The sequence below is a fragment of the Rhincodon typus genome, chromosome 47, assembly GCF_021869965.1.
Source record: "Rhincodon typus isolate 14 chromosome 47, sRhiTyp1.1, whole genome shotgun sequence".
Lineage (NCBI taxonomy): Eukaryota > Metazoa > Chordata > Chondrichthyes > Orectolobiformes > Rhincodontidae > Rhincodon > Rhincodon typus.
In genome coordinates this window covers 183,117-198,170 of record NC_063378.1, presented here as the reverse complement: position 1 = coordinate 198,170, position 15,054 = coordinate 183,117, and the positions used below count along the sequence as shown (strand labels likewise).

The 15,054-nt window shown below is 44.5% G+C and overlaps 1 protein-coding gene across 1 annotated transcript in view; it reads right to left on the bottom strand.

Annotated features, from left to right (window-relative positions):
• The window catches only part of LOC125487966 (immunoglobulin superfamily member 1-like), a 131,969-nt gene that overhangs the window by 109,135 nt on the left and 7,780 nt on the right, over positions 1-15,054 (bottom strand). Inside the window, exon 2 of the mRNA XM_048620691.1 lies at positions 6,363-6,439. The gene's annotated coding sequence lies outside the window, so the exon portion shown is untranslated. The remainder of the gene's footprint in view (positions 1-6,362; positions 6,440-15,054) is intronic.

Here is a 15,054-nt window from a genome sequence, read left to right as displayed (position 1 = left end):
TTCTCCGTCTGTCCTGGGTTTTACTCCCATTGTTGTCCAATAAGTTGGGGGGAGGGGAGCATGACTTGAAGGGGCATAACATACCTTTCTCATTGAGTGTGTGGCCGGGGATGGCTGCAGGCTGGAAATTTGTCCTCCAGCTCAGGGGCTGAGAGTCTCTGAAGGGAGGGGAAGAGGTGCCATTAGACAATGGCCGTGCCTCTAACTTCCTGAGGGGGAGAGTGGTAAACAAGGAGGGAGCAGGAGAGCGTGAAAGCGGGGGAGAGAGGGAGGGGCTGTTGTACGAGAGAGAGATGAAAGGCGGAGAGCACAAGAGGCAGAGGCTGAGACAGGACAGAGGAGCGGTCTCCACAGACAGGGTAGTCAATAGGGCCATTCACAGCGGCAAACTCTGAGGAGCCTGGACGGACCAGGATTATGTAATTCAGGAGGGGTTTGGGGGTCAGGCATGACGTCCAAAAGGACCCCCTCTGTGACATGAAGCTTCTGTAATCCTGGCGCTGGGATCTTGCTGCGCATTACAGCAGTCAGTCACAGGCCAGTCAGTCCACACAGACTCATTTACTTCTGTCCCAGGGAGTGGGACTCAGCATAATATTGGGGGCAGCAAAATATTGGTGGGGACACAGATTTGGTGAAGCAAATATTTGGCCTAGAGCATAAATTTGGGAAGAGAAATGAAAATGGGGACAAAATTGTGTGGGCACTTTCAGATCTGAAAGAGAGAAAAAGAGGAGAAAGGGAGATTGATAGAGGAAGAGAGAGGGAGTAAGTGACAGAGATGGAGAGAGTGCAGATGGAGAAAGAGGGTCAAGGAGAGAGAAGATGCAAAGAGAAGGAAAGGGAGAGAGAGAAGGACAGGGAGACAGAAGGACAGAGAGAGAAGACAGAGAAGGGGTGGAAAGAGAAGGACAGAGACAGTGAAAGGGAGAGAGAGAAGGACAGAGAGAGATAGAAGCAGTGCAAAGAGAAAGAGGGAGGGAGAGAGATAGAGACAGGTAAAGAGAGAAGGACAAACAAAGAGGCAGGAAGAGACAGAAGGATAGAGAGACAGAAGGACAACAAGAGATGAAGAAAGAGAGAAGGTCAGAGAGAGAGGAGGACAGAGAGAGAAAGAGGGAGAGGGGGAAGGACAGTGGGAGAGAAAGATAGAGAGAAAGGGAGAGAGAGGACTGAGAGAAAGAGAAGGACAGAAAGAAAGAAGGGCAGAGAGGGAACCAAGAGGGACTGAGCTCACATCACCTCCTAGGCAGGCAGAAGGAAGACTGTGATTTTGTTTGGTTGCTAGGTTACTAATTGATTGAATGTAATGGATTCTTACAGTTCTTAATCCCAACTCTGACAGGTGCAGAGCCCCATTAGAAATCACACACCAAACTCAGGCAAAAGACTGGTGATTGGACTGTCCGTAAATCAAAACTCTCCCCTTCTCCTCGGATCAGGTTGTCCCTTGCTCTTAGCATTGAACCACATCCTGATTGGAGCCACAACAGGATCAGGAAGCATGTCTTCAGAACCTGCATTAAATTTCAAACACCATGACTACACCATGTGTCTTACGCAAAAGAGTAGGTAGGACTCCCTCAGGGACAACATGTGACTGTTACAACTGCTGTGATATTTACACATAAGACTACACATCTGTACACGACAAACTTCTCAACCAACAATGGATCAGGAGGGCAATCTGTCAAGATTTGAATCTCCTGACCAGAGTCGATGAGGAGAGGAGAATTTCCAGAAAGGGTGGCAGTTAGATGAAGCTTTACAAACCAAAACGGCATGCATATCCTTCAATTCCTTTACTTAACCAGAAAAAACCTCTCTCATTTAAACTGACCAACAGATCCAGCATCCAATGGCATTTGTGGAAGAGAATTCCAAACCTCTTCCACCCTTTGTGCATAGAAGTGCTTCCTAACATCTTTTCTTAACGCCCTGGCCGTCATTCTCAGACTATGATCCCTTGTTCTAGGATCCACAGACAGTGGAAATAGTTTATTGACTTTGTCTTTTCTTGTTAATATTTTGAAGATTACCCCTTAACCTTCGAAAATATGGTTAAAATAGATGTTGTTTTTATAAAAAAAAATAGAAATTGTGCAGCAAGTCTGGCAGCATCTTTGGGGGAGAAAGCAGAATTAATGTTTCAGGTCCAGTGACCCTTCATCAGAACTAACTTGCCTGATCGCTCCTCATACTTTCAAAACACGTGAAATCTCAACAGATGACAGAATGCTGAGATCAGAAAATGCTGAAATCAGCAGCAGTGAAGTTGGAACTCTCTTTCAGTGGAGAATTGTACCGAGAATGCTGCTCAGTGAATTGCTATCACTGTTCTGGTGTCTGGATAAGCCTGACCAGTCAGTGAGGTGGAGAAGTTATTGTTCAAAAGCTAAAATCAGAGAGCAAATCAGCAGCAGATTAAAACAAATGCAGTTGTCATAATGCCATACCAGGGATGCCAATAACAGCAAGGATGGTGTAGAACACCTTCTCCATTTGATCAATTGGTAGATGCCTTTTTCTGTGAGGTGATCTGTCCCTTCAAGCAGCTGACAAGTTTTCCTTGTTTGAAACTCTGAGCTGATGCATTCCCAGAGATGTGTGGACTGTGTGGAAACTCCTCAGGGAGACTGAGGTTGTAGCATTGCTCAGCTTTGTTGCTGTTTTTCAGATTTTTGTCAATGAACAAACTAATTACAATAACAAGTTTAATCCTAATTATGAAGGCTCATATATCATAATGAAATAACTAAAACAGAATCTGGAATCTGCTAGCAATAACGTTGTTCACTCAAACACCATGAGCCCAATCCCGAGATCACAAATCATTTCAACCAATGCTGCACTGACACCCTTTATTCCAAGTGTGAAAATATGTCTCAGAGCTGTGTTTCTGTACTCTAGGGTGGAGTTGCACTCTTTAAACAAGAACATTTCACTCACTGATTGAAATATGATTCTTCTCAGATGCTGAATGTGTGCATTGTTGCCAAGGTCAGCATTTATTCCCCATCCCAAATTGCCCAGGATCTGAAGTCACATGAAGGACCATGTGAGGAGAACATACTGCCTTTCCTGAGGGAAGGGGTCTGAATGAACAAGATGGGCTTAAAACAATGGATACATCACTGACCACACTCTTGATGTCACTGCCAATCCAGATACAGCACTGACCCCACTCCTATTAACACTGTCGATCTTCATATATCAGTAACATCATGCTTATTTTCAATGTCCATTCAGATACATATTGATATATTGACCTTTACTTATTGTCATTCAGATATATCATTGATCTCAAACTTATTGTCACTATTCAACCAGATACTTTACTGACCTCATTTTTATTGTCGTGTTCCATCCGCATGCATCAGTAAACCCACTCGTACTGCCACAGTCAATACAGACAGATCACTAACCTCACTCTTATTAGATACATCACTGACCTCACTCTAGCATTGCAGTTGTCGCAGCTCACAAGGAAGGCAGGTGGAATTTTAACATTTATTACAAAAGGAATACAGTATAAAAGTAGGGGAATGATGCTACAAGTGTAGAAGACATTTGTGCAACCTCAGCTGGAGTATTACAAACACTTTTGTTCCCCTCACTTGAAAAGAGCTATAATTGCATTGGATGCAATTCAGAGGAAGTTCATGAGATAATTCCAGAGATGAAGGTGTTGTCTAGTTCCTCTTTAAAACAAGTTAGGCAACTCCAACCAGAATGTTCTAAATGAGTTTGCCCAGGTGTCACACAATACTGAAACGTTCAATTCAGTATGAACATAAGCCAAAACCAACAAAAACAGTCCCTTCTTTATTAGGAAAATGTTACAAAACCCTTTAATTGTAGACATATTGTCTCTAATCCTATTTAGCCCCTTAAGTTTACAATACTTCCAAGATCTCTTGCAGATTTATGCAGTCGCGCTCTCTCTCTTTCTCCCTGCCTCTGTTTTGGGGTCTGCAAAGTTGCTTTCTCTCATCCTCTGTCTCTGGATAGTCAGCTGGTCTCTGCCTCTTGCCATGTTGGTCTCCTCGGAAGGCCTCCAGAAATTTCAAGAAATCAATCTGCAACTGAACCCTGTTTTTGTACCTTGATGATTTTCCAGAACTTCCTATACTTCTGGCCAATCAGGAGAATCAGTTAATAGTTTGAAACATTGTCAATCATTTGGATGCTTGCTACTGTTTGTTTGTCTAGCAGGAACCAATGCCTTTCTGTCTGGTCTCCCCTTTGTTTGGTAGGTAAATTGTTGGGGATATGTCTGTCCAGGATAACTATTATCTTTTACATTACGCTAATGTCATTACCACCTGGCTGTTGTGTTTGCACTGTGTCTGGTCTTTGGGTTTTGTGACTTGAGAGTTCTGCTTGGCCAATATACCCAGCTTCCATTGCTATTTAGATAATTTGACCACCCTACCTATGTTTTAGCAGTCCTTTTTGAATGGAAAGAAGCTGATGCGAAAGAAGTGCAAACCTAATTGTAAAAGTTGGTTCCATTTGTTGTTGGTGAGCCAGCCGTTTGTGCGAAAGCCATGGTGTACATTGGTCAAACCTACCATGATATGTCTGATAATATTATTATTTCTACAAAGAATACCCCATTCCAATAATACATAAATAATTGTGGTGCATAGACAATATTCAGTGATCAGAATAAATACAATGAATGAGACCTGCTGACTCAAAATCCTGGAATTCCCTCCTTAAGGGCACTGTGGGTCTATGTACATCACATAGACTGCAGCAGTTCAAAGAGGCAGCTCACCACACCTTCTCAATGGCAACAAAGTTCAGGCAATAAAAGCTGGCCCGGCCAGCGACATTCAAATCCTGCAAATGAATACAAATAAAGTGATAAACCTGGGAGTTCTTTCTACCTTATAGCTCCTGTGTGTCTAGGAATTATTCATAGTGATCGTACCCATCTGTTGGGATATTTACCTTTTGCAGTCTGCAAACATAACCACCGGTATCTCAAGATATATCAAGGTGAGTGTAGTTAGGACCACAGTTTGATCTGAGAGGAGCCAACTTTATCAATGACAGGTTTTGGGCATGTGATGGTGTAGTCTGCTCAATTCACATTTACTTAAGAGTGGTCCCTGTCGATGCCCCCTGTCGATGTCCCCTGTCTCTCAACAGCATATGGGAGGGTGTCACGGTGACCCATCCAAAAACCTTTTTCATATAATTCCAAACGTCCTCAACCATCTTTGTTACTCAGGTAATTGGAATCCCTAGCATCAGACCCAGCGCCTCACTGAGAGTGTCCTTGCAGCTGTCATTAAACCAGACCTTGATGAGCTGAAGCAACTGACAGTGAGAGATGTTTGTGTGGTCTTCTCCTGGAACAAATGCTCACGCTGTTTGTTGCTAATCGGGATGGGACTTTTCGTTGGCTAGCCTGCCTGAGGTCCTCTCTTTGCTGTTCAATCATCCCGTTACTGTAGATACTACACAGGGTGTGGTTCTATTGCCTACCGTCATTCCTGATTTGGCCCTGAATGATCTTGTTAATCATCTTGACGTGACCCTTCAGTATAGTCACTAAATGGTAACTAGCCTGATTCTCCAACAGTTGTCCCGTGGCCTCCTGTTTATATTTAGTCCTTCTAGAGCTCCTGTGTCAAGAGTTTATTGTCCAAATTAGCCAGGTGAAGGGTATTGACCATTGACAGTCCTGACCCAAATGCTGTGGCTGGATCATGAAGAAGTTCCCTTTTCTTTCATTCTGTTAACTGCTGATCTAGCTTTTACCTCACATTTCCCTGTCCTCATCACATTATCCCGTGGGTCAGGTGGGAATATAATCATTTTAATGGGGAAGGACACCACTCCGGTAACTGCATCCCTGATACATCTATTATGATCGGCATTAGCTCATGGTAAATGTTATTAAACAAAGTTTTCCCTGTGAGTTTAATGACTAGTCCATTGCGAGGGCCTGGTTTGTGTGGAACAAGGTGGGGGAGGAGCCTTTACACCTGGTCTCAGCCCGTTTTTAATTTTGTTCTCAAGGAATTCTCCATGGTGGGGCTTCCTGGGACACCACTGTCTGAACTCTGGCCCCTCGTCCGGGCTGTGTGCTAGTCATCCCACTACTATGCTCCTATTCTCAGAGAAACCCCACCAATTGTCTGTGATCCCCATGCTCCGGTAATACAATGTGGAAATCCCATGGGGTTTCCTGTACACCACAAGCTGATGGTTATGCCAGAGTACCACTGATTCCATAGGGTGCACCCAGAGGGTCCCATCTACACACACCGCAGTATCTACTGGGTCATACCACAAGGATTCTCGGTACATCATTTTCCCTTGTGCTGTTCTACATCTTCACATACCGTCATTATAAGGCCTTTACACAATACACTCCATAAGGTCTCTTTGTGGCCTCTGAGTAACCGCTCTGGTACGCTTCCTAAAGAGAGAACAAGGATAATTCTATAAATATCTTGGTCTAATATCTGTCACCATGTTCTACATGACATCAGAAATTGGTCAAATTGTCCAACTGTCACCCATTCCTGCCCACTCCCTGCGAGAAAATAAATGTGACCCATGTGCAGTGCGTGGTGTAGAGGGTCACTTTGTCTCCCGGGGTGTAAAGGGATGTTCCCCGGTCACCGGAGCTGTTCCTGATTGGCTACCACGTGGCAGCTTGTGCACTCATGTGGCTGGGGAGCTTTATAGCTATTTCCATTATGGGGTTGCCCTTGTCATTGGCAATGTATAAGCCACAGCCTATTTTCACTCCAGCTGTTGCTGCCAGGATGGTACTCTGGATGTTGGCCCTCTTTCCCAGGCTTCCTGTTGTCAGGTGCCCCCCCACAGCCCTACGGCACCTTCCCCTGCAACCGGCAAAGGTGCAGCATCTGCCCATTTACCTCCTCCCTCCCTAGTATCCAAGGTCCCAAACATAGCTTCCAGTTGAAGCAACACTTCACCTGCACTTCGCAGAATCTAGTTCATCCAGCTCCACACCTTGTTATCTCAGACTGCAGTATCGGCAGTTCCTACTATAGCAAAATCTAGTCTACTGCATTTGCTGCTCACAATGTGGTCTCCTCTACATTGGGGAAACGAAGCGTAGACTGGGTGACTGCTTTGTATAACATCTCCATTCTGCTTGCAAAATAGACCCTGAGCTACCTGTTGCCTGCCACTTTAACACACCTCACTGTTCTCTGGCCAACATCTCTGTCTCTGGCTTGCTGCAGTATTCCAGCGAAGGTCAATGCAAGCTGGAAGAACAACACCTCACTTTCCGCTTGGGGACCCTGCAGCCCTCCGGACTCAATATCAAATTCAATAATTTTAGGGCCTAAACTTTCCCATGTCCTAACCCCTTACCCCACACACCAGGCCTTGTTATCACATAGCCTGCCACTACACACTACCTATTGTTAGTCACTAACAGACCCCATTAACCACTATTCATCCTCCCAGCCAGATTGTTATCAACACCTTTGTCTGTCCAACTGTTCTTCTCTCTCCTTGGACTCTATCCTATTGTTTAGTCTCTACCCCACCTCCCTCCCTATTTTCTGCTTTAAACTGATGTTTTCCCAGCTGCCATCAGTTCTGAGGAAGGGTCACTGGACCCAAAACATTAACTCTGGTTTATTCTTCACAGATGCTGCTAGACCTGCTGAGCTTTTCCAGCAACTTCTGTTTTTGTTCCTGATTTACATATTCACAGTTCTTTCAGTTTTTATGGGAATTTTATGTGCCCGAATCATATGGCTGGTTCAGGAACAGTCATAGCACAGACTGGGATAACAAGGTGTAGAGCTGGATGAACACAGCAGGCAAAGTAGCATAAGAGGAGCAGGAAGGCTGATGTTTCAGGCCTAGACCCTTCTTCAGAAAAGATAGGCCTGAAACGTCAGCCTTCCTGCTCCTCTGATGCTGCTTGGCCTGCAGGGTTCATCCAGCTCTACACCTTGTTATCTCAGATTCTCCAGCATCTGCAGTTCCTACTATCTCCATAGCACAGATTGGGTTTGTGGCTCTTTGGTGGGAGTTCCCTTCTTCTGGGGCAGGGACCAGTATGGAGGGGGTGTCTGTCTGGGCTCCTTGCTGTATTCCTGTCCCTTTCTTTGCTCCTCCAGGATTGAGAAGGAAGCTGTAAGAAGTCGAGACTGTGCTTATGTGGACTGATTTTCAGGATGACTGTTGGGCCCTTAACTCCCTTTTCCAATTAATTTGTGGAGGACCCAAGCCACTTTACAGGAGGCATTGGAGGATTTGAATCCCAAGCACGCATCCCTCCCTCTCTGTCAGGTATGGGAGACAAGGGGTCAGATCCAGTTTCTCATCACTAAGAAAAATGTGGGTCATGTCCCCAAAAACTTGAACAAATTGGACCCAGAATCTCTGGGGTGTTCTCCTTGTTGATATCTGCACTTATGTAGCATCTCAATGGCGTCTGCCTTATCCTGCCCTACAGCAGTGAGGACCAATGTCCTCATCCCATTGAGGGTCTCCCTCCCTTGCCATTGGCCTCGTGGAGGGCTGAATGGTCTGTTGGACTAAAGCACGATTAATTTGGTTTTCTCCTCAGCGTCCAATCCAACTATGACAGACCGTTGGTCAATCTCATCTGAGGCGGAATCAAAGAGAGTCACCTTTTTGGCGATGGCCGGCAGCTGGGTAGCTGGACTGGGTGTTGCGTATGTCAATGTGACTATCAGCTGCTTGAGGCAGGGTGATAAGAGAATTCATGGGCTCTGGTTTCGGCTGTGGGTCGGCATGGGGACTGATCGTGCAGTCACCTGGGAGAAAGCTGGGAACCCCATCTGTAGGTAGGTGTGGATGTGTCAGTATGGGGACTCTCGTCATCTCCCTGGGGAGATAGAACCCTGATCATAGAATCATAGAACCCCTACAGTGTGGAAACAGTCATTATCCATTCTGGGCGGAGACCTAGTTCCCTAGGGATTGTATTCAGTTCTAGCACTTCCTACTAGGCCCTGAAGTGCATTGCTCAGTATTGCAGGCATACAGGAGACATACGGATGTTTGGAGCTCCCTACACTGTTCTTCCATCATGTCAATGTATATTGAGGCTGCCTCCCAGACCCCAATGGCCCTCTTCTCACTAGAATGGGCTCTTTCCACTTGTGGCTAGAACTGTCCCATCTGGGTGAGGTTTTTCTGCAAAGTTCATAGAATCCCTAGAGTGTGGAGACAGGCCATTCGGCCCAACAAGTCTACACTGCCCCTCCGAAGAGTACCCACCCAGACCCATCCCCCTACAATCATGCATTTCCCATTTCTAATCCACCTAAATTACACAGGTTTCCAACATGTTCAGTTGGAATATCCCCCATATTCTGCCATGAAGAATGTTCTACAGTTTTTGGTTTAAACATTTTAAGCTGTTGGGTGATGTCAAACCATGTTAAATCTTCCAGGAATTTGCATAATATTGAGTCTCCATGAATGATCCTGCTTTAAGAAACTATCACATGCACCCGAATACAGCTTCCTGAACAGTTCAGTTAAAAATGTTCTGCTTACAGGACAAAAGCAGTCAGCCTGATATTTTGTTAGATGTTGATTAAGAGAAACTCTTCAACCCACATTGACTGGCATTTCTTTACAACTGCTATTTACTTTCTAATTTAAATTGTAAATTCAAAAGGGAGAAAAGTTCAGTTCCATGACATGGATTTAACAATCTGACTCACCCTCGGCTCAAAATCCCCCATCGAGAATTAGCAAAGGCATTTTTTTTTCTGTTACAAGCAACCCAGGAGTGAAATCATGGGAGTATATGAGAGGGACATGACTGTTATAGAAATCACCAATTCTGTCACTTTTTAGGGGATTAGCGCAGGGGCAGGGCCTAGTGAATGGCACTAGTTTTATTGGATTGATATCAATGGCAATATTTGCCAGATATCAACAAATGCTTTTATATATTTTTAGCTTTTGTCTCACTAATTAGAAATAATTAAGCATTCGATGTTACTAAAATTAAAATAATTCAGATGGCGAGGGAGTGCGTGACAGGCAGACTGTTCCCTGGGAATGTGGCACACAAAAACCTGTATTTAGTGTTGAACATTAGTGAGGGTTTTTAGAGGTGCAATCAGAAGCAAATTCCCAGATCTCTGGAAGACTTGGCTTCACAGGGGAGTATCTTGAAGTACAGATCTGCAATTGTTGTAAGGGACTTAATAGCTGAAGCAACAACAGGCATAAGTTCCCATTTAAATGATGCCAAAGGAAGGGATATCACTGAATGAGTGCAGAATGTTCTGCCAATAGAAAAGGAAACAGCTAGCAATCCATATTGCAACTAATATAGATAAGGAAAAGGGGTGAGGTCTTACAAGCAGACTCTTTAAAGGTATTCATTTTTGCAGTGTACTCGAAGTATAGAAACACAAAAATAATATGGTGAAAATATGCTTGGAGGAATGGTGGGCTTCAGATTCCATCAACCAAAACAGAGAGAGGGAGAGAGAAGCCAGGAAAACTAGGATAGATAAATGGTAACAGAACAAGGAATAGAGTAGAAAAAGAAGTTAGATGGAGAAAGAAAACCAAATCTAGCTAGCATTGTGTTAAAATTATTATTGTTTCTGTGAGGTATGCTACAAATAAGGTTGATGAGTTATATGCACAAGTTGCTGCATGGGACTATCATGTACTGGTTTAAATATGAAAAGGAACAGGCACTAAATATTTCTACCTATAATGTATTCAGGAGGATATCACAATCAGACATGGTCATTTAAAGCCAGAAAGGCTCAAAGGGCCAAATGCCATCCTCCGTTCCTATTTTGTGTTCCTTTATGAAAAGCAAAGAAAGAAACTTGAGATAGGGTGGCATATTGATCAAAAGTAATACTACAGATCTATGGGTGGGGAAAGAGACAGTATACAAGAGGCCTTAAACCTGTTCTTTGTGTAAAAGCTCTAGCTCTGTCACAGTGTGTAGTTTTCCATGGAGTGACTGGATTTCAGCTGCCTTATTCAGACCAGGAGTCCTCCAGCCAACAGTCAGCAGCAGTGGAGTGTGATTTTTGTCAGGTAGAATCGATAGAGACTTTAATTTAAATGGGAAGTTGTTGCATGTCTGTGTGTGTGTGTGTGTGTGTGTGTGTGCGCGCGCGCACGTAACATTTACAGCCCCCAGCAGAGGGGGATCATGCTGTGACTGTCTGTGTAAGGGGGTGATTTTCACAGAGTCCAGCAGAGGGAAATTGCCACAGGTAATTGACACAGCCATGAGTGTAAACATCTTGTCTAATGCATTAATCGTCATTTGTATAAACCTCAATTTCATTAAGCTTCCTGACTTTACATGTCTTTAGTTTCATTAAATTTGTGCAAAAATCTTGTGTTCATTTTTGTGGTAATCTTGTCTTCATGAAAGCAAGCACCTTGTGTTCATTTGTGGGATAAATTAATTTGTGCAAACATCTTGTTGTAACCGTGTGTTTTGGCTGCTCTGGGTGTGAAGTTGCAGCTTTTTGTCTGTGTATATCAAGTCTGGGTCCAGTGGGGTTGGGTAAAGGACAGGGACAGAACTGGGCTAAACCATTGACCTGCTGCTTTCTCCCACAGCCCCCTCTAATGCCACAAAGATGATTGTTGGTGTATTCCATACCTGGGAGAGGTGTGCTCCAGGTAGAGGGAGCTGGGAGCTGACTGGATGAACTGGGATTTGGGAGGAGATGGGCATTGAGTGACAGACCTGGGGGTGTTTAAACCTGGCTCAGTTAGCATTATCCTCTTGCCATGTGGACTGATGAGTGGTGAGTATCTTAGGCTGTGACCCCTAGTTCTGGACTTCCCCAATGTTGGGAAAATTCTTCCTGCATCTAGTCTGTGTAGTCCCATCAGGATTTTATATGTTTGTATGAGATTCTCCCTCATTGTTCAAAATTCCAGTGAGTACAAGCCCAGTTGATCCAGTCTTTCCTCAAATGCCAGTCCTGCGAATCAGTCTGTTGAACCATCTTCTGGAGTCCCTCAACAGCAAGAATGTCCTTCCTCAGACTAGAAGGCCAAAATCTGCACACAATAGTCAAGGTGCAGCCTCACCAAGGCACTGTGTAACTGCAGCAAGATCCTCTGGCTATAAAGGCAAGCATGCCTTAAACTAATGTATGTGTCTGTGTGTATTGTCAGACTGTTTTATTATTCTGTGCAAGAGACCATGCCTATGTGTCAGAGACTCCAGTACACCCACGCACAGTATCCTGCTTACAAACGCTCATTCCAACCATTCACTGCTCTCCAGGATCACACATGTGCTCACACTCTGTTGACATACTCAAACATCTTCAAAACCCTCATTCTCATATACATACACAAATACTTTCACATTCATACACTCTCAGAAGTTCACTTACAGTTTTGCACACATATCAAACCACACTGTCAGGCAGTCTTTCTCACACTCACACAGAAAAACACACATGCAGCTACTGGCACCCTCACACAGACATTCACATATAAATACACACACTTGCATCCTCTCACACACATGTACACACACACACAAATACACAGAGTTACAGGGCCTCACATTGCATCTACCGCACACACACACACACTCTTCAACACACTTACACCCCACACTCTGGCAGACACTCAAACAAGCTCACACATTCTCTCACTCACGCACTTAAGTGCACAGATGAAAACTTCTTTGCAAATTCACATGCAGTCCAAAACACAGAGTCACAAATATATTTCAGGAGCAGCTGACCTGTGTTAGGGGAGATATTTTGTCTGGGTAGATGGGAATGAACTAAAACAAGCTCAAAGGCCCTGTCCCTGTTTCTGTCTGTTGTGGTTAAATTGATTCGAAGCCACTCTCTGCTGGTGGATTGATGCAACTGAACAGGCAGAGGGTGTGGAGCCGAATCATCGAGGATTCAATTAGAGGGAGGGCAGCATCACAGGGCATCTATTAAAAATAACAGCAGCGACACAGACATGACACCAGTGTGCAATGTTTAACACGACTGTTTAATGACAAACACTGTGGGAGAACACCTGAGTTGTTTATTCTGGTCTCTCTCTGGTGTAAAAAAACTGCATATTTTCATGATGTTCATCAGACATGAGAAATCAGGAAAAGGCAAACAATAATCCATTGTAATCAGCAATGAGCAAACTAAAACAAACACATGAAAGATATGCCAGTGTTAAATCTCTCCTGGGAGTAACAGACTGACTAATCGAGGAGGCTGGGGGTGGGAAGTGGGGAGAAGAACCTTTCCTTCCTTTCTTATTTCTTCACCTACTTGACTGAAGATGGCTTAAGGTAAGGTTTTCAAACAATCCATGACAGTTAAAAAGCGAGACCATATTCCTATTTCCCATTTCCCCACGAATAACATGTCCATTAAAGAAAGGCTCGAAACAATCAGCAGAAATTACGTGAATTAGGAAATACTAACTTTACAGTTGGGGGGAGCAGATAATCAGAAAATGTAACATTGTGGGTGTCCCGATACTAAATGGACTGCAGTGGTACAAGAAGGGAGCTCTCCACCATGTTATCAAGGACAGTTAGTCATAGAGTCATGGAGGCATGGTGGCTCAGTGGTTAGCACTGCTGCCTCACAGCGCCAGGACCTGGGTTCGATTTCAGCCTTGGGCGACTGCCTGTGTGGAGTTTGCACATTCTCCCAGTGTCTGCGTGGGTTTCCTCCGGGTGCTCCGGTTTCCTCCCACAGTTCAAAGCTGTGCAGGTTAGGTGGATTGGCCATGCTAAATTGCCTGTAGTGTTCAGGGAGGGGTAGATTAGGTGGGTTATAGGCCTGGCTGGGATGCTCCGAGGTTCAGTGTGGACTTGTTGGGCCAAAGGGCCTGTTTCCACACGGTAGGGATCCTATGAGTCTATGACTCAGATTTCAAACAGCATGGAAACGGACTCTCTGGTCCATGGTGCCCACTCAGTTAGTTCCAATTGCTTGCATTTGTTCCATATCCCTCTAAACACTCCCATCCATGTACCTATTCAAGTGTTTTTTTTAAAATGTTGCTACTGTATCTGCCTCAACCACTTTCTCTGGCAGCCAGTTCCATATATGACCGCTTTCTGCGTGAACCAGTTGCCCCTCAGGTCCTTCTTAAAGTTTGCCCCTCTTACCTTAAACCTATGCTCTCTAGTTTTCAATTGCCCAAACCTGGGAAAAATGACTACATGCATTCATCCTTATAGAACATAGAACAGTACAGCACAGTACAGGCCCTTCGGCCCACGATGTTGTGCCGAACTTTTACCCTAAGGTCTATCTAACCTCCACTGCTACCTTATACTATCATTTTTATGCCTATCTAATGGCGGCTTAAATGCCCCTAACGAGGCTGACTCCACTACCCTCTCCGGCAATGCATTCCACGCCCCTACCACTCTCCGAGTAAAGAACCTACCTCTGACGTCTCCCCGATATCTACGTCCTTTCACTTTAAAACTATGTCCCCTCGTAAAAGCTACCTCCACCCAAGGAAAAAGTCTCTGGCTGTCTACTCTATCTATACCTCTGATCATTTTGTACATCTCTATCAAGTCACCTCTCATCCTTCATCGTTCTAAAGAGAAAAGCCGTAGCTCTCTCAACCTTTCCTCGTAAGACCTTCCCTCCATTCCAGGCAACATCCTGGTAAATCTCCTCTGCACCTATTCCAACGCTTCCACATCTTTCCTGTAATGAGGTGACCAGAACTGGGCACAATACTCCAGATGTGGCCGAACCAGGCTTTTGTATAGCTGGAGCATAACTTCACGGCACTTGAACTCAATCCCTCTATTAAATGAAAGCTAACACACCATACGCCTTCTCAACAACTCTATCCACCTGGGTGGCAGCTTTCAGGGAACTGTGAACGTGAACCCCAAGATCTGTCTGTTCCTCCACACTACCAAGAATCTTTCCGTTAACCCTGTATTCTGCCTTCAAGTTTGTCCTTCCAAAATGAATCACCTCACACTTTTCAGGGTTAAACTCCATCTGCCACTTCTCAGCCCAGGTCTGCATTCTACCAATGTCCCTTTGTCAC